The sequence below is a fragment of the Camelus dromedarius genome, chromosome 3 (genome assembly GCF_036321535.1).
Source record: "Camelus dromedarius isolate mCamDro1 chromosome 3, mCamDro1.pat, whole genome shotgun sequence".
Lineage (NCBI taxonomy): Eukaryota > Metazoa > Chordata > Mammalia > Artiodactyla > Camelidae > Camelus > Camelus dromedarius.
The window spans coordinates 69,210,973-69,233,720 of NC_087438.1; the positions used below are offsets into that span (position 1 = coordinate 69,210,973).

Below are 22,748 nucleotides of genomic sequence, written 5' to 3' on the forward strand. Positions count from 1 at the left end.
GAGTTTCTATTAATAAGCCTGTGGGGGTTTTGTGGATATTTTATTAAATCTATATGTTAGAATAGAATAGACATGTTTACATTATTTAGTTTTCTGACACATAAGCAAGGTTTATCTGTCCATTTATTTAGGTGGTCTTTAATTTTTCTCAGCATCGTTTTACACATTGTAGTATACGGACTGCACTTTTTTGGCAAACTTATTCCTAAGTATCTTATTCTTTTTGATATTATTGTAAATGGAATTGTCTTCTTAATTTTATTTTCAAATTGTTTATTGCTAGTATATAGATAAGCAATTATTATATATTGATCTTGAATCATAAGATAATGGTAAAATAATTTCTAATACATAGTGATTTTAAGTTTTCTTAGGATTTTATGCATAGAAGATCATGCTGCTGTAAGTTTGATTTCCCGCTTTCAAATTGGCATGCCTTTAGTACTTGTTTTTTTGGAGAGAAATACTCCATTTCTCAGCACTAATTACGATGTTAGCTGTGGGTTTTTTGTTGATGCTCTTCATCTGGTTAAAAAAGTGTTTATGATGAATGTGTTTAATGTGATCACACTTTTTTTTTAATATGATTTTTACCTCTTTACTATATTTATTTTTTCAGATACTATACCAACCTTAAAATCCTAGGCTAAAATATCACTAGGTCTTGATTGACTCTAGTTTTTATATGTTGCCAAATTAAGTGTGCTAATACTTCTTAAGGATTTTAGGTTCAGGTTCATGAGGTTTGCGGTTTTGCTTTTTAGAGTTTTGTTTTTTTTTTTTTTCTTCTGACTTTGGTATCATGGTAATATTAGAGTTTTAGAATTGGAAAGTATATCTTTGTCCTTTATTTTTGGAAAAGTTTTTGTAGGACTGATAATATTTTTTTCAAAAAAAACCATAAAATTTTGTTAAAAAGGTAGATCTCAGGTTGAATGCTCTTAAACACACACACAAAAAGGGACGCTAGAAAATTTGAAGAGGTGATGGATCTCTGTTACCTTGATGGTGCTGATACTTCATGGATATTTGCATGTGCCCAAGTTCATCAAGTTGTAAACATTGTCTGTTTAATTTTGTAGATTAATTATATCTCAAGCTGTCTTTTAAAAATACTTGATAGAATTTACCACTGAAGTTTTCTAACTTTGGACTTTATTTAATGGAAAGATTTGTAATTATCTTTATTTGTAATTATTGTGTTCAGATTTTATTTTCTTAATTCAGTTTTGGTAAATCTGCATCTACAGTCTGAGCATTTTAGATGTCTGAGTTTTTCATAATATTCTCATATAATTCTTAAAAATTCCGAAGATCAGTAGTGATGTATCATCTTTCATTTCTGATTTTGGTAGTTTTCTCTTTTTTTCCTAGACCAATCTTGCTAAGATGCATCAATTCTGATAATCCTTACTGATGACCAACTTTTGGCTTATTGATACTGTTTTTTCTTTCTATTTCATTGATTTTTACTCTGACTTTATCATTTCCTTCCATGTTCTTGCTTTTTGTTTAGTTTGATTTGTTCGTTCATTTATGTTTCCTTTTAGTTTTTAAGATTGAATCTTTGTCTATTAATTTGAGGTCTGTCTTTTTTTAATATAGAAGTTTAAAGCTATAAATTTCCCTCTGAGCACTGATTTACCTATGTGCCATAAAGTTCAATTTTTTTTAATTAATTCAATTTAAAATACATTTCTATTTTCCTTCTTGATTTTTTCTTTGACCCACTGGTTATTTAGAACTGTGTAGGTTGCCAAATACTTGGGAATTTCCCACAGTTCCTTCTGTTACTGATACATAACTCAATTCTGTTGTGGTCAGAGGACACACTGTATGTAATTTCAGTTCTTTTAAGTTTATTAAGATATGCTCTAGAGCCAGGCAAATGGTCTATCTTAATGACTGTTCCCTTGTGCCTAGAAAACAAAGTATATTATTCTGCCTTTGTGTGGGATATTCTATAAAGGTCAGTTAAGTGAAGTTGTTTGACTTCCTTCCTGATGTTTTGTGTAGCTGTTCTGGCAATTATTGAAAATGGTATATCAAATCTCTCAACTCTATATTATTTTCTACTCTTGATTTTGTCAAATTTTGCTTCCTGTATTTTAAGGCACTAAGTATTTATTCAAGAGAAATTAAAACACAAAAGTTTGTATACAAAGCTGTTCATGGCAGCTTTATTCACAGTAGCGGGGGTGGGGAAAGAAACCAGATGTTTAGCAAACATGTAGTCCATCTACGTAATAGAATACTATTCAGTAATTTCTTAAAATCAAAAACCAAAAAACCCTGCTGGTCTGCAACATGGATTGATATGAAAATTAGTATTTTGAGTGAATAAAAAGCCATCCTGAATCTTATTTTGGAATTCCATTTATATAAAATTCTAGAGAATGCACATTAATCTCTAATGACAAAAAGTCAATGATTGGTTGCCTGAAACTGGAAGCTGTGGGAAAGATAGACAGTAAACAGCCCTGGGAAGCTTTATGTGGAGGATGGAAATGCTCTGTATCTTGATTGTAGTAGTGGTTTCACGGGTGTGTACATCTGACAAAATTTATCATAGTAATTCTAATTGATGTAGCTTATATATGTATGCATATACACACACTTATCACTATGATTAATAGCATATATAATTCACATGTGTATCATCCTTAAGCACATGGGCTGCTTCTCTTGGAAAACCTGCTTATATAAATTTGAGATGATGGATACCTTCCAATGGTGATAAAGGAGGTAATTTGGGAAATAGGGATGTTAAGTTCATAGGATGCAAAATGTTAGCCTCTTTTATGCACAGATTTACCCAGATTTAACTCACAGCGCTTTGTCTAAGATGAGTTACACACAATATCCCTCATAAGTATTTTTATTCTATTTTATGTTTAATAAACCATCATTAAAACCATTACATTTATTTAGTAGTAATATATAAAATAAACAAGCAAACAAACCTCCACCTAGTCACAGCACATTGGAGAAAGATGAATGACCAAAATTTCAGAGATCATGAGTGAGTGATCTAAGACAAAAATCTAAGACATCTGCTTTATTTTTTTATGACTTTGCAAAGCAAGTAGTTTCTTAAAAAAAAAAAAACTCGGAAGAGATGATCAGTGCATCATTTTCAAAGATGCGTAATTATCAACCATCATTACTTCCACTTTCAGGCCCTAGGATATACCCATGACAAATTTGATACGGTCTTTGCCCTCACTGAAGTTAAAATCCAGTTATTAACTGTATAAAGGCTTTTTAAAAAAAATATTTTCCCCAGTCTCATAAATACAAAATGACACATGACAGTATTGAGTGTGAGGTTGAGGGTGGCTATTTCAAATTAAGTAGGTGTGTACTTTAAAGGGGGAATGCTTCTAAGGAAGGAAATATTTGAGCATTGAAAGTCACTGTGTCAGTATCTCCAGGAAGAACATTCAAGACATAGGTCACAGACAGCAAGATATCAGAATGAGCTCCACATGTTCCATTAAAAGGACAGAAGCCAACTGAGCCTAACGTTGGTGGATCAGGTTGGAGTTGGGGGATAAGTTGAGTGGAAGGAGACAATTCATTAATTTAACCAATTAACCAAACTGTATTTTTTTCCCAACTGAAATTCCTGAAATTCTAGTTCTCCTGAAATCTTTGGAAATGTTAAAGTGAGCGTGTAACGCTATGAGATAGACTTTCTTGGTATAAAGAGATAAAAGCAAAAATAAAATTTGAAAACTTATAAAATTATTTTCTTCTAATACACTTAAAAAAAATCTCTGTAACTGTTAAGACTCACAAGTACTTCAAAGTACACATTTGGTATTTGCCTGGCTGTCTGGATATACATCTTTAAAAGCTGGAATGTTCACTAATTGAACATGAGATTTAAAGAATTCAGTTGCAGTATGTGGTTAAGGTGAAGCAAGGATATACACATTGACAATTTATATCTTAGGTTACCTGGAGTGTAGGAAAAGAGCAGTTTTACCAGTAAAATTGTAAGCAGGCTGTCTTTACTTCAAGCAACAACTGCTCTTTTGACTAAACTTAAATCATTCAATACTTTTCCACAATTTGGGGAAATGTGTGTCTAGTAAAAGATGTGTGTGTGTAAATATGAAGTTTGATTTTATATTCATTGCTCAGTTGACTTTAAACTGCTCGTATGTTCACCTGCTTAGAAATTTCTAGTTGGCTGATGTGAAAGCTTTTAACCTTTGGAATTTATTAAATAAAAATTCCACACATAGCCCCAAGTAGCAGATTTAATTAATGTTTTTAAAATATTCATTGCCTTAGACACATTTCTTATTTAAGTTTCAGCTGTCCCACTGTCAGCTTCTAAGTATTTAGAGTTATAATACTGATGTGGAAGTTTATATGTTTGAATGTGATCCTTTACCAGCAGCTGTCTCCATTCCATTCAGTTTTCATATTTCAGACTTCTGAGATTTCTTAAAGATACAAAATGCAAACTCACTTAATAAGTCATAACTTAAAATCTTTATTGCTATACCCATATTTTATAGTAGAAAAATAACCTCCTTGAATAAACAGTTACATATATAGATAGATAGTAACTAACAGAAAAGAAACAAAGGAAGAAAAAATTGGTGCTACCTATCAGGTAAGCAGTAAGTGCCAGCCACATGACTAGGTGCTGAATATGCCTTACTTAAAACTGAGATAAATGAAACTTAAAACTAATACAGGGAAATAAACCAGGTTCAAAACCAAGTCTTTATGGCCCCAAAGCCATGGTCTTTGCTCCATGATGCCACTAGGAGACAATGTCAAAAACAATGAATTAATTGGTCCCCTATTATTAGTCTTTTCTTTATATATTAATGGATATTAAAAATTATAATAGTATTGTTTATCGGGTCAGTAACTTGCACTGGTCCTTAGCGGAATATATACCTACTGGGCCTCAAAGAGGGGCTACTTTCAGGACCCTTTACTTGATCACAAGTCACCAAATGACTATCTCCATTTTACTCAAGTCCAGCTGTACTGAACAAAAGTTATATATATATATGTGTGTGTGTGTGTGTGTGTGTGTGTGTATAAATAGGAACACTTTATAGCATTTTTTAACCCTTTGCCCTTCTCTCATCATCTAAAAAGAGTTCTGCCTTTTTTCATTTAGTGTTTTGTTTTCTTACTTGAGTCTTCTGAGAAGGGTCCTACCACCAAGGAATTTTTGATGTGCAATTTGGAAAAATAGAGGAAAAGAAACAACAAAAGTAACCTAGAATATTCTAGACAGAAAGGTTGTGAGAACAAAAGTGCTCAGAATTCTGGGTACACGGGCAGATGAGAGAGGATAGAGTGCTGTGGGCAAGATTAAAGTGAACAGATGGCCACAGGACAGGGGTGAAGGGATACTTTTCTTGAGTTTGGATAGTGAAAATCTTTGGGGTTTGGAAAGTAGGTAAAGAATTCCTGGGTTCATGGGGGGAGATTTTAGTTAGTTTTATGGTTACATTGTTGGGTACCTGGATTATGGAATGCTTTCATAATACTGTGACAGGCCTGGCCATTTGCTGTAAGCAATGCTTTAATCCATCTGTGAGTATACACTGGAGCCCTGCTGCCGAGAGACAGCCTAGCACAGTGAGGCTCTGTTGTAGTATCTTTTAGAGTTACAAGGAGAAGTTGTGACTGACCGCCATGACTGTGGATGGCCTTGGTATAAATGATTGAGGCAGGTTATGCCAAACAGTGGAAGATGGTGTTTCCTAAATTAGCGTTGCAGGTGCTCAAATGTTTAAGTTACTCAAAAGAGTGGTATCAGCAGAAGCAGTATCTGGTAATGACTTTCTTATTTTGAATGCAATATGAGGTACTTTGTTAAGATATCCTCTGTCTAGGAGGATGGTATATTTTATTCACTGTCTTATATAAAGAACTTACTAAATAATCAATACTCTAACAAGAAGGGGTCTCTTACTACCTTTTAAAAAACTATTCCTAAAACAACACCTTTGAGTTTTCTTTGAAAAAAAAAAAAAAACAGATCAACTCACTTACTGTAATATATTTCAAAATCAACATAGGACTTTGGATCATGTTTACTTGAAATAAACACCACTCCAAAGCTAGACCCAGTGGGTTAGGTTCATACAGTTTACAAATAGATAAAGAACTGGGGAAATGAGTAGCTAGACTGATGAGAAGTGGAGAGCAGGGCTGAGTGAAGGTAGGAATGGGGTTAGAAGGGAGAACACTGAACAAGCTAAACCAGTGAACTCTTAGCTCTCATAGAGGAAAAAGACAAGGGAACTTTAATCAGAGAAAAAAAAAACCAGTACAGTGAATTAATTACACCCATTTATTGGAACATTTTCATATTTTTTTTCAACAGACATGTATAGAGCAAATAAAAGATAAAAGGGCATCACACTTGAAGTCAAGTCATGACTTCTGGGACCTTATTTCAGAGCTAAACCCTCGTGCACTACAGTGGGAGGGCAGCGTCACCACTGCCTTGTGAATCACACACGCAGTCAGAGGTGCCGATTAAACCAGTCTGGCTTACTCATTCACCACCACGTAAGTCATTGCCAAAAGAACATTTTCCTGAAGTCAGTGGAGACACGAAGAAAAAGATTGTGAACAACTCAATAAAATGGATATAGTGATACAAACCTAATTTTAAGACTTGTTTGAGAAATACCCAAACACTGAAACATGAAGCTTTATGTGAACAGTAGAGAGTTTTTCTCCAGAGATACAAAATGCGGTAAATAGAATGATGTGCCTTAACGTAGCATGGGTATTCTGCTACATCGAATGTCCTATATTCTGCTAATTAACTGCTACAATTTCAGGGGAAAAAAAACCAACCCTAAAAATGATTTATTTTAGTTCTGCTTTCAAGACAAACATACTGAAAAAAAGCAGTGCTCCAAAAACAAGGTGGTTAATTACCCGAGTTCTGCTTTAGAGACTAATTCAAAGTACAGTTACTCAATATGTAAGAGATAGTTACTTCAGTTGCTCAATTCTGAATCTTGATCAGATATGCCAAGTATGTAGGCATAAGATTTTTTATTGAAGTAAAGTCATTTACTATGTTCAGTATCTTGTGATAACTTTTAATGAAAAAGAACATGAAAACAAATATATGTATGTATATGCATGATTGGCACCTTGTGCTGTACACCAGAAATTGACACATTGTACCTAACTATATTTCAATTTAAAAAAATTTTTTTAATTAATTTTGTAATGAAAGTTTTTAATTAATTTTGTGATGGAAGTTTCCAGATGACTCAGTAAATCACAAATACCTAAGAGAGTGCAAGTGATATACTTTATATTTTAGTAAAACCCCATCATTTAAAGAAAAAAAATTAAGGTATCAGTGTCAAAATACATTTCCTTATAAAGTTAAGCTCCCACATAGTAATGATGTTGTCAGTAGGAATTTGACAATATAATGTTCATGAAATCATTACCTTGATAGTTAAGGTTAGTACAAAGCTTGGAGTAGCTTTCGGTGTTTTAGTAAAATGCCCTAGTAAGAGTAAAATGCCCTTCATGATGAGTCAGATACAGATAGGAATTCAAACACAAGCACTTACATGTCAGTAACCCCTAGAGTTCTGCTATGCGTGGGGCACAGCTGTCTGTGCTGAAGGATGATTTAGGCAACACAATGAGGTGATTTTTCTTGTATAACTTAAATTTCTTTTGAAACTTAAAATTTTGGTATATAGCTTAAAAAACCCAAAAACATTAATCAAAAAGATACATGGACCCCAATATTCATAGCACTATTTACAATAGCCAAGATAGGAACGCAACCTAAGTGGCCATCAGCAGGTGAATGGATAAAGAAGATGTGGTGCATATATATACCATGGAATACTACTCATATATTAAAAAAAAGAAATTTTGCCATTTGCAACAACGTGGATGGACGCGGAGGTTATCTGTGCTTAGAGAAGTAAATCAGAGAGACAAATATCATGTGACATCACTTATATGAGAAATATAAAAAATAAATCATACTAGTGAATACAACAAAAAGGAAACTTACAGAGAACAAACTCATGGTTACCAGTAAGGACAGAGAAGGAAGCAGGAGCAGATAGGGGTAAGTGATTAAGAAGTACCAACTACTAAGTACAAAATAAATAATCTATGAGGATGTATTGTACAGTGCAGGTAGTATAGTCAGTATTTTTATAATAACTATAAGTGGAGCATAACCTTTAAAAATTGTGAACCAGTATGTTGTACACTTAAAAATTAGATACCATACATTAACTATACCTCAATAAAATTTCTTTAAATAAAAAGTTTACCCACAAAGTTCCCTGCTCATTTATTTACATGCTATCATTTTTGAATTGAGGTATAGTCATTGACAATGTGTCAGTTTCTGGTGTACAATACAATGTCCCAGTCATGCATATACATACATATATTAATTTTCATATTCTTTTTAATGAAAGGTTATCATAAGATATTGAATATAGTTCCCTATGCTATACAGAAGAAATTTGTTTTTTTTTTATCTATTTTCATATGTAGTGGCTAACATTTATTTGCAAATCTCAAATTCCCAAATTTTTCCCTTCCCACCCTCTTTCCTCTGGTAACCATAAGGTTGTTTACTATGTCTGCAAGTCTGTTTCTGTTTTGTAGATGAGTCCATTACTGTCCTCTTTTTTTCTTTTTTTAGATTCCACATACAAGTGATATCATATAGTATTTTCCTTTATCTTTCTGTCTTACTTCACTTAGAATGATGATCTCTAGGTCCATCCATGTTGCTACAAATGGTGTTATTTTATTCTTTTTTATGGCTGAGTAGTATTCCACTGTATAAATATACCACAATTTCTTTATCCAGTCATCTGTAGGCGGACATTTAGATTGTTTCCATGTCTTGGTGCTATTGTATATAGTGCTACTATGAACACTGAGGTGCATGTATCTTTCGAATTAGAGTTCCCTCCAGATATATGCCCAGGAGTGGGATTGCTGGATCATAGGGTAAGTCTATTTTTAGTTTTTGAGTAATCCCCATACTGTTTTCCATAATACCTGCACCAAACTACATTCCCACCAGAAGTGTCAGAGGGTTCTTTTTTTTACACCCTCTCCAGCATTTACTGATTTTGGACTTTCGGATAATGGCCATTCTGGCTGCTGTGAGGTGATATCTCATTGTAGTTTTGATTGGCATTTCACTGATAATTAGCAATACTTAACATTTTTTCATGTGCCTATGGGCCGTTTGTATGTCTTCATTGGAGAATTGCTTGTTTAGGTTGTCAGCCCATTTTTGGATTGGGTTGTTTGGCTTTTTTTATTAAGTTGTATGAGCTGTTTATATATTCTGGAAATTAAACCTTCCTCAGTCGCATCATTTACAAATATTTTCTCCCATTATGTAGGTTGTTGTTTTGTTTTGCTTATGGTTTCCTTTGCTGTGAAAAAGCTTATAAGTTTAATTAGGTCCCATTTGTTAATTCTGGCTTTTATTTCTATTGCCTGTGTAGACTGCCCTAAGGGAACATTGTTAAGATTTATGCCAGAGTGTTTTCCCTATGTTTTCTTCTAGGAGGTTTATCATATCATCTTATATTTAAGTCTTTAAGATATGTTGAGTTTATTTTTGTGCATAGTGTGAAGGGAGTGTTCTAACTTCATTGATTTACAAGTAGCTGTCCAGTTTTCCTAATACCACTTGCTGAAGAGACTGTCTTTTCTCCATTGTATATTCTTGTCTCCTTTGTCAAGGATTAATTGACTGTAGGTCTGTGGGTTTATTTCTGGGCTCTCTATTCTGTTCCATTGATCCATAAGTCTGTTTTTGTACCAATACCATGCTGTTTGATTACTGTAGATCTGTATTGTCTGAAGTCTGGGACGGTTATCCCTCCAGCTTCGTTCTTTTTCTTCAGTATTCCTTTGGCAATTCTGGGTCTTTTGTGATTCCATATAAATTTTAGGATTATTTGTTCCAGTTCTGTTAAAATTGTCCTGGGTAATTTGATAGGGAATCCCATTAAATTTGTCATTTACCTTCAGTGGTATGGCCATTTTAACCATATTAATTCTTCCAATCCAAGACCATGGAGTATCTTTCCATTTCTTTAAGTCATCTTTAATTTCCTTAGTCAGTATTTTGTAGTTCTCCATGTATGTCTTTCACTCCTTGGTCAGATTTATTCCTAAGTATTTTATTGTTTTGGATGTGATTTTAAAAGGGATTGTTTCTTTACTTTCTTTTCCTGCTAATTCATTGTTAGTGTAAAGAAATGCAACTGATTTTTGTATGTTAATCTTGTATCCTGCTACCTTGCTGAATTCTTTTATCAGCTCTAGTAGTTTTTGTGTTGAGTTTTTAGGGTTTTCTACACATAATGTCATTGCATAGAGTGACAATTTTACCTGTTCTCTTCCATTTGGGTCCCTTACATTTTTTTCTTGCCAGATTGCCGTGGATAGGACTTCCAAGACTATGTTGAATAAAAGTGGTGAGAGTGGGCATCCTTGTTCCAGATTTTAGTGGGAAGGCTTTCAGTTTTTTACCATCGAGTATTATGCTGGCTGTGAGTTTGTCATAAATAGCCTGTATTATGTTAAGATATGTTCTGTCTATACCCACTTTGGAAAGAGTTTTTATCATAAATGGGTGTTGAATTTTTATCAAATGCTTTTTCTGCATCTATTGAGATGATCATGTGATTTTTGTCCTTTCTTCTGTTGATGTGGTGTGTCACATTGATTGATTTGTATGTTGACCCATCCTTGTGTCCCTGGGATGAACCCCACTTGATCATGATGTATGATCTTTTTTATGTGCTGTTGGATTCTGCTTTCTAATGTTTTGTTGTGGATTTTTGCATCTATGTTTATCACCAATATTAGCCTATAATTTTCTTTTTTGGTAGTGTCTTTGGTTTTGGTATCAGGATGATGGTAGGTTCATAGAATGAGTTTGGGAGGGTTCCCTACTCTTCAATCTTTTGGAAAGTTTGAAAAGGACCAGTATGTGTTCTTCTTTGTATGCTTGGTAGAATTCTCCAGTGAAGCCACTTTGTCCTGGACTTTTGTTTGTAGAGAGGTTTTTTTATTGCTGATACTATTTCACTTCTAGTGATCTATCTGTTCAAGTGGTCTGTTTCTTCTTGATTCAGTCTTGTTGGATTGTACATTTCCAGAAACTTGTCAATTTCTTTTAGGTTGTTCAATTTGTTTCCATATAGTTGTTAGTATTCTCTTATGGTTTTTTGTATTTCTGTGGTGTTGGTTGTAATTTCTCCATTTTCCTTTCTTGTTTTGTGTCCTCTGGCTTTTCTTCTTGGTGAACCTGGCCAGAGATTTTTCAATTTTCTTTACTCTTTCAAAAAACCAGCTCTTGGTTTGATTGATTTTTTTCCTACTACTTTTTGATTTCTACTTTACTTATTTCCTCCCTGATCTTTATTATTTCATTCCTTCTGCTGACTTTAGCTTTTGTTTGCTCCTCTTTCTGTAATCCTTTTGGGTGGTAGGTTAGGTTGTTTACTTGAGATTGTTCTTTTTTGAGGAAGGCTTTATAACTTTCCATCTTAGGACTGCTTTTGCTGCATCCCATAGATTTTGTGTGGTTGTGTTGTCATTGTCATTTGTCTTAAATTATTTTTAAATTTTTTTCTTTGATTTCATCATTGATCCATTAGGTTTTGTTTTTTTTTTTTTAATAGCATGTTGTTTAATCTCCATGCTGTCATTTTTTTTTCTCTGTTTTTCTGTGATTGATTTCTAGTTTCATAGCATTGTGGTCAGAAAGACGCTTGAAGTAATTTGTATCGTCTTAAATTTGTTGAGACTTCTTTTGTGCCCGAGTACATGATCTATCCCAGAGAATGTTCCATGCGCACTTGAAAAGAATGTATACTCTGTTTTGGAGGGGTGTAATGTCCTCAAAATATCAATCAAGTGCAAGTGTTCTGTTATGTCATTTAGTATCTCCATTGCCTTATTGATTTTGTGTCTAGAAGATCTGTTCAATGACGTTAATCGTGTTAAAATCCCCTGCTATGATTGTGTTCCCATCACTCTCCCCTTTGTCTGTTAGTATTTGCTTTATGTTCTTAGGTGCTCCTATATTGGGTGCATATATGTTAACGAGTATAATGTCCTCATCTTGTATTGCTCTTTTAATCATTATACAGTGTCCCTCTTTATCTTTCTTTATGGCCTTTGTTTTAAAGTCTGTTTTGTCTGAAATTAGAACTGCTACTCCTGCTTCCTGGCTCGTGGCATGCTCCTGGGTCAGCACCGTCCCCAGCACAGAACGCTGCTACTGCCCTCAGCCCTGCTGTGTGAACCCTGCTTGTTCTAGAGGCCTGCACTTGCAGGGCCCCCAGACCTATAGCAATCATGCAGTCACACCGCCATATAGGCACCCTCCCCAGCGCAGCCTCTGTGTACAGTGGGCGAGTCCACTGCAAACTCTGCATCTGCACCTGCCCCTGTTGCATGCCAGAATCTGCTCCTTGCTCGTTTGTTGTAGAGGCTCAAGTCCACAAAGGCACCCACGGAGCAAATCAGCCCCTTTTTCTGGGGCTTTAAACAAATTTCAGTCCTGCTTGTGAAGTTGCAGCGCCCCTGGGGACAAATTCAGGTTTCACCCCGAACTCCACCTGGGAGGCCACACACCATTGAATATAGGGGCTACGGCTGAGCCCGGCCTCTCTTCAGAGAACATGCCAGCAACAGTGCCGCAGGCCTGTGGGGATAGTGGCTACGGCCCAGCCGCTCTGTGCCCCTCGCCGCAGTGCACACCGGCAGTGTTGCTTTTCTTTCTTTCTTTTTTTTTTTTTAATGTGGGGCCCAGGCTATTCTGTTCAGTATACATTTCCAACCAGGGACCCTTTGTGCTGGTTTCTGTCAGTTCTGTTGGCCAAGGTGCTGCTGTGCGGTTCTTCTGTTGTGGGAGAATAGGTTCTTGCCTCACACAGGAAAGAATTTAAGAGTCAGGCATAGTAAAGTGAAAGCAAGTTTATTTGGAGAGATACACACTTCACAGAGAGTGGGGTCTCTCTCACTCAGAAGGGAAAACAGCTTAGGAGATACGCACTTCATAGGAAGAATTTGGGCCGTCTCAGAAAGGTGAGAGGGAGAGAAGCTGTAGGTGTGGGTGTTCAGTTTAAAGTAAATGTAGGTACAGGCTCCACAGAGTGCAGGCCATCTCAGAAGGCAAGAGAGCGAGCGTGAGCACAAGGTGTGGAGTTGTGAGGTTTTATGGGCTTGGTAATTTGTAATTTAATATGCTAGTGAGTAGGAAGATTATTCTAACTATTTTGGGAAAGGGGTAGGGATTTCCAGGAAACACCCGCCCCACCTACTTTTTGACCTTTTATGGTCAGCCTAGGAACTGTCTTGGCACCCGTGGGCGTGCCATGAGCTCAAGGTCTACTGGAAGTCGAATCTTCTGCCATCTTGGTTCTAACCAGTTTGTCCTGTCCTCAGTTGCTCTGTCATTCCTTCAGCAGTTGTGCCCTGCCCCCTTTCCTCCTATTTCATTCTCCTTGGAGATTTTACTCCCATAATCTTACGGGGGTGCAGAGGGGTGATGATAAGTTTTCTGTAGCTACTTTGAGGGCTGTGTCTTTTGCTGTTGTCCCTGAATCCTTTCTGCCTCTTCAACCCTCACTATATTGTTAAATACTCCAAACGTCAGATCCATGAGCTGATTCATCGGGGGTCTGGGGTCCAAGCTGCCAAGATGGGGTGTTAGAGCTAAATGGCCCAGAAGACTGTCTACCCTCAGAGTTGAGGGAGTAGGAGTTTTTGGTTGTGGATCTCAGGGAGGTGGATCCATAAGGGGTCATCTAAAACATGGAGCTCCTGTGGGGGAAGAAGGGCTGTGAAGGGGCGTGAGCCAGGCACACTTGCCAAGAGTTCTTTAGACCTGCATCTTGGAGTAAGGTCTCGAACGCTGAATGTGTGTGACTTCCCCCATTTACCTTCTCTTTTACAAAATAGGTCTAGCTGCAAGATTCAGTAACCCAGCAGGAGAAACAGTGACCAGTTCCAAGGCCTAAATCTTTCAGAGAGGGAGGGAGGAGACTTGGGCCCTGAGGACTGGATTACCTTTATCTCTGAAAGAAAAAAAGAAACAAATAGAGCTGAAGGGTGGGGCTGGAGCACCACAAGGCAGTGGCAATAATACAAGGCAAAATCTCTCCTCAGGGTATGGTCTCTGTGTTGAGGAAGGTTAGCTCATTACCGGAGTAAGAGAAGTAAGTAACAAGCTTGCTGGCAAAACAGGCAAGGAGGCTCAAGTATCAATCGACAGTCAAGAAGTCAGGAGAGCAGGACAGAGAGAAATCCTGGGAGAAGAGGGAAGGTGTGCAGCCACAGTGCCTCCTGGAGTAGAGAGGAGTTGGCAGGAAGTTGTACAGCCTGCAGCTTTCTGGAGGGGCAAAGTTCTGGCTGCACTTCTGCTGTGGAAAGGTAAACAGGCTTAGAGTAGGGACAGGACTAGAGATGGTGAGGGTACTGGGGCTGGGGTCTTCTGTCTGCGGTTTGTGTTCTTCCAGAGTTGCTATTCAAGGGGGGTTTTGTGTAGCCTGAATGGGTCCCAGATGACAAGGTTCCTCACATAGGACTTGGGTATCTCCTGGTTCTCTCTTAGGGCCACAATGGCCTGAACATAAGGTCTAGCTGTAGGATGGTGTCATAGTTGAGGGTTCCACTTTCTGGGCAGGTCTCATGGTCCTCAAGTTCATACTGGGACCAGACTGTATTACAAAAGAAGATGAGCTTTTTCTTTTCAAATAATCTAGAGAAAAACTTACCCCAGTGACTCAAAATGCACCCGAGGAGTGAGCCCTCAGGACTGGGGGAGGTGTTTCCCATTGATCCTTCAGAGAGAGAGTCTACTTTACTGTGTGGTGGCAAAAAGTGGCCTGGACAAGATTGTGGCCCCAGTATCATGGCCCCAAGTATGTGGCACAGAACAGTCCCCTCTCCCAGCACCTGAGGATGCCCACAGGAACAAGGACACAAGGAAGCTCCCAAAGGGATCTCGGTATCCCCTCACCTACTTTTTGACCTTATATGGTCAGCCTAGGAACTGTCTTGGCACCGGTGGGTGTGCCCTGAGACTCAAGGTCTACTGGAAGTTGAATCTTCCGCTGTCTTGGTTGTAACCAGTCTGTCCTTTCCTCAATTGCTGTGTCATTCCTTCAGTGGTTGTGCCCTGCCCCCTTTCCTCCTATTTCACTCCAAGCCTTGGAGGCTCCCCCTCCGTCCTGGCTGACCTCTCTGTTGGAGAGGGGGCATCCCAGTGTAAGAGTGCTATTCCTTCTTTGCTGCTCCCTCCCCCTGGGACAGGTCCTGCACTAATCTCTTTTTTCTTTTCTCCCTCCTACCAGAATTTGTGAGGAATTCTGTCTTTTGAAGAAGGCAATGTTCTGTCAGAGTTCAGCAGGTGTTCTGAGTGAATGGGTGGGGTCCATGGATGTCCCTCTTGCTGTATTCGTGGGAGAGGGTGAGCTCCGAGTGTCCTTCTATTCTGCCATCTTGGCTGCTCTCTACATGCTATCTTAAATGTATGCATTTGCTATCAAGGAAAATTGGCATATTTGTAATATTTTTTAAAAAAGGAAATATTCAAAGAGCATAAAGAAGAAAATGGCATAATCCCTTCAAGGGGGCAAACATAAAACTTTCAGATAATTTTTCAACTTAATCCCACAAATTAACAGCATGAAATAAAAAAGGGCCAACATAAGATGTCATAACCAGTGCTGTGCACTGAGTTATGTCCTTCCAAAATTTATATTTTGAAGCCTTCACCCCAAATCTGACTATATTTTAAAATGGGTCATATAAAGGGGTAATTAACATTAAATAAGGTTATAAGGTGGGGGGAACTTGATAAGATTGGATTAGTGTCCTTATAAAAATCATAATTTTTTTCCTCTATCTCCATTTTCCCCCTCGCCCAAATCAAGGTTTGTTTTGTTTTTGAGGTATAATTGACATGGGATGTTAACTTTAGATGTGCAATGCATTAAGTTGTATAATAGCAACTGATTACCACAGTAAGTTAACATGCACCACATTACATAGTTAAAAAAATTTTTTTCCTTATGAGAATTTTCATGATCCACTCTTCTACTTTCAGATATATAATATGGTATTAACTATAGTCTGTATATTATATTATATGCTGTATATTATATCCCTGTTATTTAGTTTATAACTGAAAGTTTGCACCTTTTGACTCCCTTTACCCATTTCAGACACTCCCCAACTCTGCTCTGGCAGCCACCAATCTGCTCCCCGTATTTAGTAGCTTGGGTTTTTGTTTGTTTGTTTGTAAGATTCCACATAAGTGAGATCATACAGTATTTATCTTTCTCTGTCTGGCTTATTTCACTTAGCATGATGCCCTCAAGGTCCACACATTTTGTCACAAGTGGCCAGGTTTCATTCTTTTTTTATGGCTCAGTAATATTCCATTGTGTGTGTGTGTGTGTGTGTGTGTGTGTATGTATGTATGTAATCACATTTTCTTTATCCATTCGTCTATTGATGGACACACAGAAACAATTTAAGTCATGGCTGTTGTAAATAACACTGCAATGGACATGAGGGTGCATCTCTCTGAGTTAATGTTTCTGTTTTCTCTGGACAAATACCAAGCAGTGGAATTGCTGGGTCATGTAGTTCTTTTTATTTTTATTTTTTTTGTAAAACTTTTACATTATTTTGCATAGTGCCTGCACCAATTTACATTACCACCAACAGTGCACAGTACTGTCATCAGCACTTTTCAGCTCTTCTTTTTGATGCTAGTCGTTCTGACAGATGTAAGTTAAGATCTCATTGTGCTTTTGAAATACATTCCCTAATGATTAGCACCTTTTCATGTACCTGGTGGCCATTTGTATGTCTTCTGAAAGATGGCTATTCAGATTCTGCATCATTTTTTTAATCAGATTGCTTTTGGGCAATTGAAGTATATGAGGTTTTTATATATTTTGAATTTTAACCCCTTCTCAGATACAGTTTTCAAATATTTTTGCCCATTCAATAGGTTAATTTCTCATTTTGCTGATGGTTTCCTTTGCTGTGCATATGGTTTCTAGGTTAATGAAGTCTCCCATATTTTTGATTTTGTTGCCTTTGCTTTTGGTGTCAAATCCACCCCCTACTCCTCCAAAAAAACCCCAGAGCATCACCAACGCTGATGTCAAATAGCTCTAACACCTATGTTTTCTTCCAGGAGTTTTAAGGTGTCAGGTCTTTAACTCAAAATGGGTTAAAGACTTGAAATTATTTTTGTGTATGGTTTAAGATAGTGGTCCAGTTTTATTCTTTTGCATGTGGCTGCCCCGTTTTGCCACAACCATTTATTGGAAGAGATTGTCTTTTCCCCACTGTATGTTCTTGGCCCCTTTCTCCTAAAATAGTGAGCTCTATATCCATGGATTTATTTCTGGACTATCTATTCTTTTCCATTGGTCTCTTTTCCTTTTTTGTGTCAGTACCATGTGGATTTGGTTACTATAGCTCTGCGATACAATGTGAAATCAGGGAATATGATGCCTCCAGCTCTGTTCTTTCTTGAGATTGCTTTTTTTCTATTTGGGGTCTTTTGTGGATTGTTTGACTTTGAAAAATGCCACTGGAATTCTGATAGGGATTACACTGACTCTGTGGATCACTCTGGGTAGTATGGACACAGTAACATTATCAGTTCTTTCAGTTCGTAAGCATGGAGTATCTGTTTGTGCTTTCTTTAGTTGCTTCTGTCAATATCTTAAAGTTTTCAGAGAACAGTTACTTCACATCCCTGGTAAATATATTCCTAGGAATTTTATTCTTCTTATGCAATTATAATGGATTGTTTTCTTTATTTCTCTTTCTGATAGTTATTTGTGTAATTTTTGTGTCCTGCAATTTCACTGATTTGTTGATTACTTCTAACACTATTTTGGTGTAATCTTTAGAGTTTTCTCCATAGAATATTATGTCATATGCAAATACAGACAGTTTTACTTTTCAGTTTGGCTGTCTTATTTCTTTTACTCGCCTAATAGCTCTGGCTAGACTTTCCAATACTGTGTTGAATCAAAGTGGTGAGAGTGGGCATTTTTGTCTTGATCTTAGAGGAAAAGCTTTGAGCTTTTCACTCCTGAGTATGGTGTTAGCTGTGGACTTGTCATCTAAGGCTTTTAATATGTTGAGGTGCATTCCCCCTATATCCAGTTTATCGAATATTTCTATCAAATGAATGCTGACTTGTGTCAAATTGTTTCTGCATTTATTGTGGTGATCATGTCATTCTTTAACAAAATGAAGGATAATGTGGACCACACTGGTTTTTTGCAGATGTTGAACCATCCCTGCATCCCTGGAATAGATCCCACTTGATCAAGTTGAATGATTCTTTTAATGTATTGCTTAATTTGGTTTGCAGTTTTCTTGAGGATTTTTTTTGGTGGCATCCTTCTCTGGTTTTTGGTATCAGGGTAATGCTGGCCTTATAAAGTAACCTTGGCAGTGTTTCTTATTTTTATTTATTTTTATTTTTTGGAAGAGTAGAGAAGAATTTTTATTAATTCTTCTTCCTAAATGTTTGGTAAAATTCACCAGTGAAGCCATCTCATCTGAGACTTGTTTTGGAGGTTTTTGATTACTGATTCAGTTTCCTTATTAGCAATAGATCTGTTAAGATTTTCTATTACTTCATGACTTAGTTTTGGTAGATTGTGAGTTTGGGGGACTTACCCAACTTCTTCAAGATTGTCTGACTTGTCAGCATATAACTGTGGGCTCTTATGATTGTTTATGTTTCTATGGTTATCAGTTGTAACATCTCCACTTTCATTTGATCTTGAGTCATCTCTCCTCCCTACCCTATTTTGTTTTTGTTTTTGGTGAGTCTAGCTAAAGGTTTGTCAATTTTTTCTTTTCAAAGAACCAGCTTTTAGTGTCAGCTTTTCTATTGTCTTTTTATGCTCAGTTTCATTAAGTTTGGGCTTCATTTGTTCTTTTTTAAAAATTTCTCCAGGTGTGACGTTAGATTGACATTTTTCTTGTTTCTTAAGTTAGGAACTTGCTGCTGTGAACTCTCCTCTTAGAACTATTCTGTTTTATCCCATAGGTGTTGGTATGTTTTCTGTTGTCATTGTTTCAAGGTTTGTCTTTTTTTAAAAATTTCTCCTTATAATTTTTTGACTCACTGGTTGTTCAGTATTCTGTTGTTTAATCTCCATATATTTGTGAATTTTCTAGTTTTGTTGTAATTGATCAGAAGGGTTGCTTACTGTGATTCCAGTCCTTTTAAATTTATTAAGACTTGTTTTATAGCCTAACATTATTTGTTCTGGAGGATGTTGCATGTAACTTTGAGAAGAATGTATATTCTGTTGCTTTGGGATGCACTGTGCTGTACATATGTTGAGTCTATCTGGTCTAATGTGCTCTTTAAGGTTGTGTTTCCTTTCTTTTTGTCTAGTTGATCTACCCATTGATGTATGGAGTATTGCAGTCCCCTAATATTATATTGCTTTCTATTTCTCCCTTTACATTTGTTATTATTTGCTTTAAGTATGTGGGTGCTCCTGTGTTGGGGGGAATAAATATTTACAAATGTTATCTCCTGATAGCTGATGTCTACCTCTTCCATATCCTGTTAAGTCATACATTTCCATTTGTCTGAATTCCAACTAAATCATTTTCCATACTGTGCATCTAGGAGAGAGACTGCAAAATGGTTTATTTGTAAACCTTCTAATAAAACTATTAATACTTAAAATATAAAATATAAATATAATTTTAGCTAAAAAATGTTGATATTTTGGAGGGGTAAAAGTTATGTATATAACAAGGTTTTAAATACAATAATGTGGCACTTGGAATGTGCAACTTATATTAGTAAGTAATCAAATTTATTTGAACTGTGTTGAAATTTGAAAATTAGACCTTTAATTTGAGTGGACCAGGCCACAGAACATGCTGTCGGATATATCTAGTTAAGAGACATGTATTGAATGCAAGTTATCCTGATAAACATTTTCCCTAATCACCTATATGCATTAAAAGACCCTGTAAATTGTTAAGTTTAAAAATGTACAGTAAGGATAACACTGAATAGGTGGTGTTACGTTCTGTGGAACACATGGATTCCTGTTCCGTGTTCAGAGAGAACCTCTCTCAGCATTATCATTTCTCATTATGAATATAGTGAAAAATTCACAAGTGGAAATGCCAGGATCATTCATTAGCTATTGGATATCATTTGCTTAACACTGCGATTTTTATTATTTCTTCCCTTTGATAGCACTGAACAATACCTTTTAAAGTATAATCTGAATTGCTGTGTACTTAAAACTTTTGACATTTTCCCTGGTAGGAAGTAGTATGTTACGCAGCCATGGTGCTAAGGAATACCTGGGCCATATCATCAGGACTACTGATGTGCATCCAAGCATGTGGGGTGTGAAAATTGTAAGATGTAATCCTGTTAATTGAGGGGTCTGAAAATGAGATTGGCGCTCAGTAAAGAAGGGATTCTTATACATTAACGTATCTAAAGTTTAAGAAGTCTGTCACTAGGGGGAAAAAGACAGTATTACGTGCAAAAATGTGCATTGAAAAAACCGCTATATGGTAACAGCTTCAAGTTAAAGTCACAGTGTCAGTGAACCAGAGGCTTCTGTATGAGGAGGCAAGTGGCTATTTGTAAGACAACTGAAGGTAAACAGCATGAAAAGATGATAATTTAATACTGGGTCATTCTGTAGATGTTTGACAGATGCGCACAGCTTATGAGTTAAGAATAAACACTGCCCTGGGAAGAGGTATTTTGTTCAAGGGCACAATTAGACAGAATGAGTAAGTCTCAGATGTGCTTTACGACAGAGTGCCTTTAGTTAACCACACTGTATTGTACACCTAAAATTTTTCTAAGAGGGTACATGTTATACTAAGTGTTCTTATCACGAATACTAACAATAATAATAGCAAAAGGAAACTTTTGGAGATAATGGATTTGCTTAGGACATAGATTGTGGTGATGGTTTCATGAATGGATACTTATCCCCAAATTCATCAGATAAATGGTGGTGTAAATAGGCAATAGTTAATATGCAGTTTTATAAATCACTCATACTTCAATACAGATTGTTTTTAAAAGGCTGAAACACTGAGTTGGCAAATACTCTGTAAGTCCATGTTCACCTGGTGTATTACATGGCCTGATGAATTTAATCTAGGTATAATAATAAATTCCCTTACCAGATATACTTTGTATCTACAGGAAAGGAAGGCTAATTTAAATGTTTTTCAGATAGACATATTTTTGTCTTGTTCCTTATGTAAGTATCTTGATCTTGAATAGAAAGAACAGTTTTTCCACAGAATTTTGGGGTTTTCATTTCACATACTTTTCTGTTACAGGATTACAATTATATCCAAATTTTATAACTGAATATTTTTTAAGAGAAGAAAAACTGAGCCAATAAATACTACTTACTTTGAAACAATGGCTTTGAGAGAAAATCAATCAGTTTAATGGTGAATGAACAAGAAAAAAACGTGGGCTTCTTACTCTTGAATGTATTAATATCTCAATTATTGAGGACAATGAATATCCCATGTTCATTCCTCCTCAAATCCTTAGGGAGAATCTACAAATACTGATGTACAATCTACACCAGATTACAGAGAGGGACACCGTGGACTATTAACACCACTACTTTTCCCAGGAAACAGTACTTCATACTGGGCTCTGCATGTCAAGGGTTAACATACAGTCCCTTAAAATTTTAGATTTAGTGGCTCTTTATATTTCAACTGATACTGACCTCAGAAAAGATGCCTGTCTTTGAATCCAGAAAGTTGCATAAGCATTCCTGGCACTTCCGTGTCCTGTCAGGAGCAAAGGGGTGTGGCACAAATTGCTGGTAATAAACCTTGTATTAATAGCCTCACCATATACACCAGAATTATCTTCACTTGACTAATGAAATGCGTAGACTATTGTAACAGGGGCCTATATAAAGTCTTACCAATTTAAAGTAAAGCAGTATGTTCTATATACATTGAGTGTGACTATATAAAATTAATACATGTCACCTTATATGGAACCCAGGATTAAGGTGCTTTGAATCCCATGCCATACAGGCATTTGCTGATAGGAAGGTGTGACCACACAATTCACTAACATGTCATACAGCAATGAAAAGATCATCTATCTAATTTATAAAATTACTGAGAAAGAACAAAAAAAACTGGAAGGGTATTAAAGTATGCGGAAATCACGTTTCTTAGGTATGATTAATGGGGAAAAGGTTTGATTTAAGAAATAAGAAGTCAAGAGAAAGGAAAACAGAACTCAATGTTACATCTTATTTTTTCATGGTTTTCTATTGAGACAAATTTCTAGTCAGAGTTTTATACACAGCAAAATTACGGCAGGATTTATTCACAAGAAGTACTATCTCAAGAGCTTTGTATTAATTTCCAATTGTTTGTAAAACAGATTACAAATTTAGTGATTAAAACAACATAAATTTCTTCTCTTAAATCTGGAGGTGTGAAGTTGGAAATGGGTTGCACTAATGAGTGTCAGCTGGGCTATGTTCCTTCTGGGACTCTCTTTTGAGTGTCTCTTTCATTTTAATGGAGGAGAAGGAAGAAAAGACTAGTGTCTCTTGTATATGTCTCTGTCTTCCTTTCTAAAGGAGGAGGGGACAAAGGAGGTGACTACT

At 36.4% G+C, this 22,748-nt stretch overlaps 1 long non-coding RNA gene across 1 annotated transcript in view; it reads right to left on the reverse strand.

The window, feature by feature from the left end:
* The window catches only part of LOC116152224 (uncharacterized), a 36,407-nt gene that overhangs the window by 8,270 nt on the left and 5,389 nt on the right, over nt 1–22,748 (reverse strand). The window contains exon 6 of the long non-coding RNA XR_004135780.2: nt 21,843–21,906. This is a non-coding gene — a long non-coding RNA (uncharacterized LOC116152224). The remainder of the gene's footprint in view (nt 1–21,842; nt 21,907–22,748) is intronic.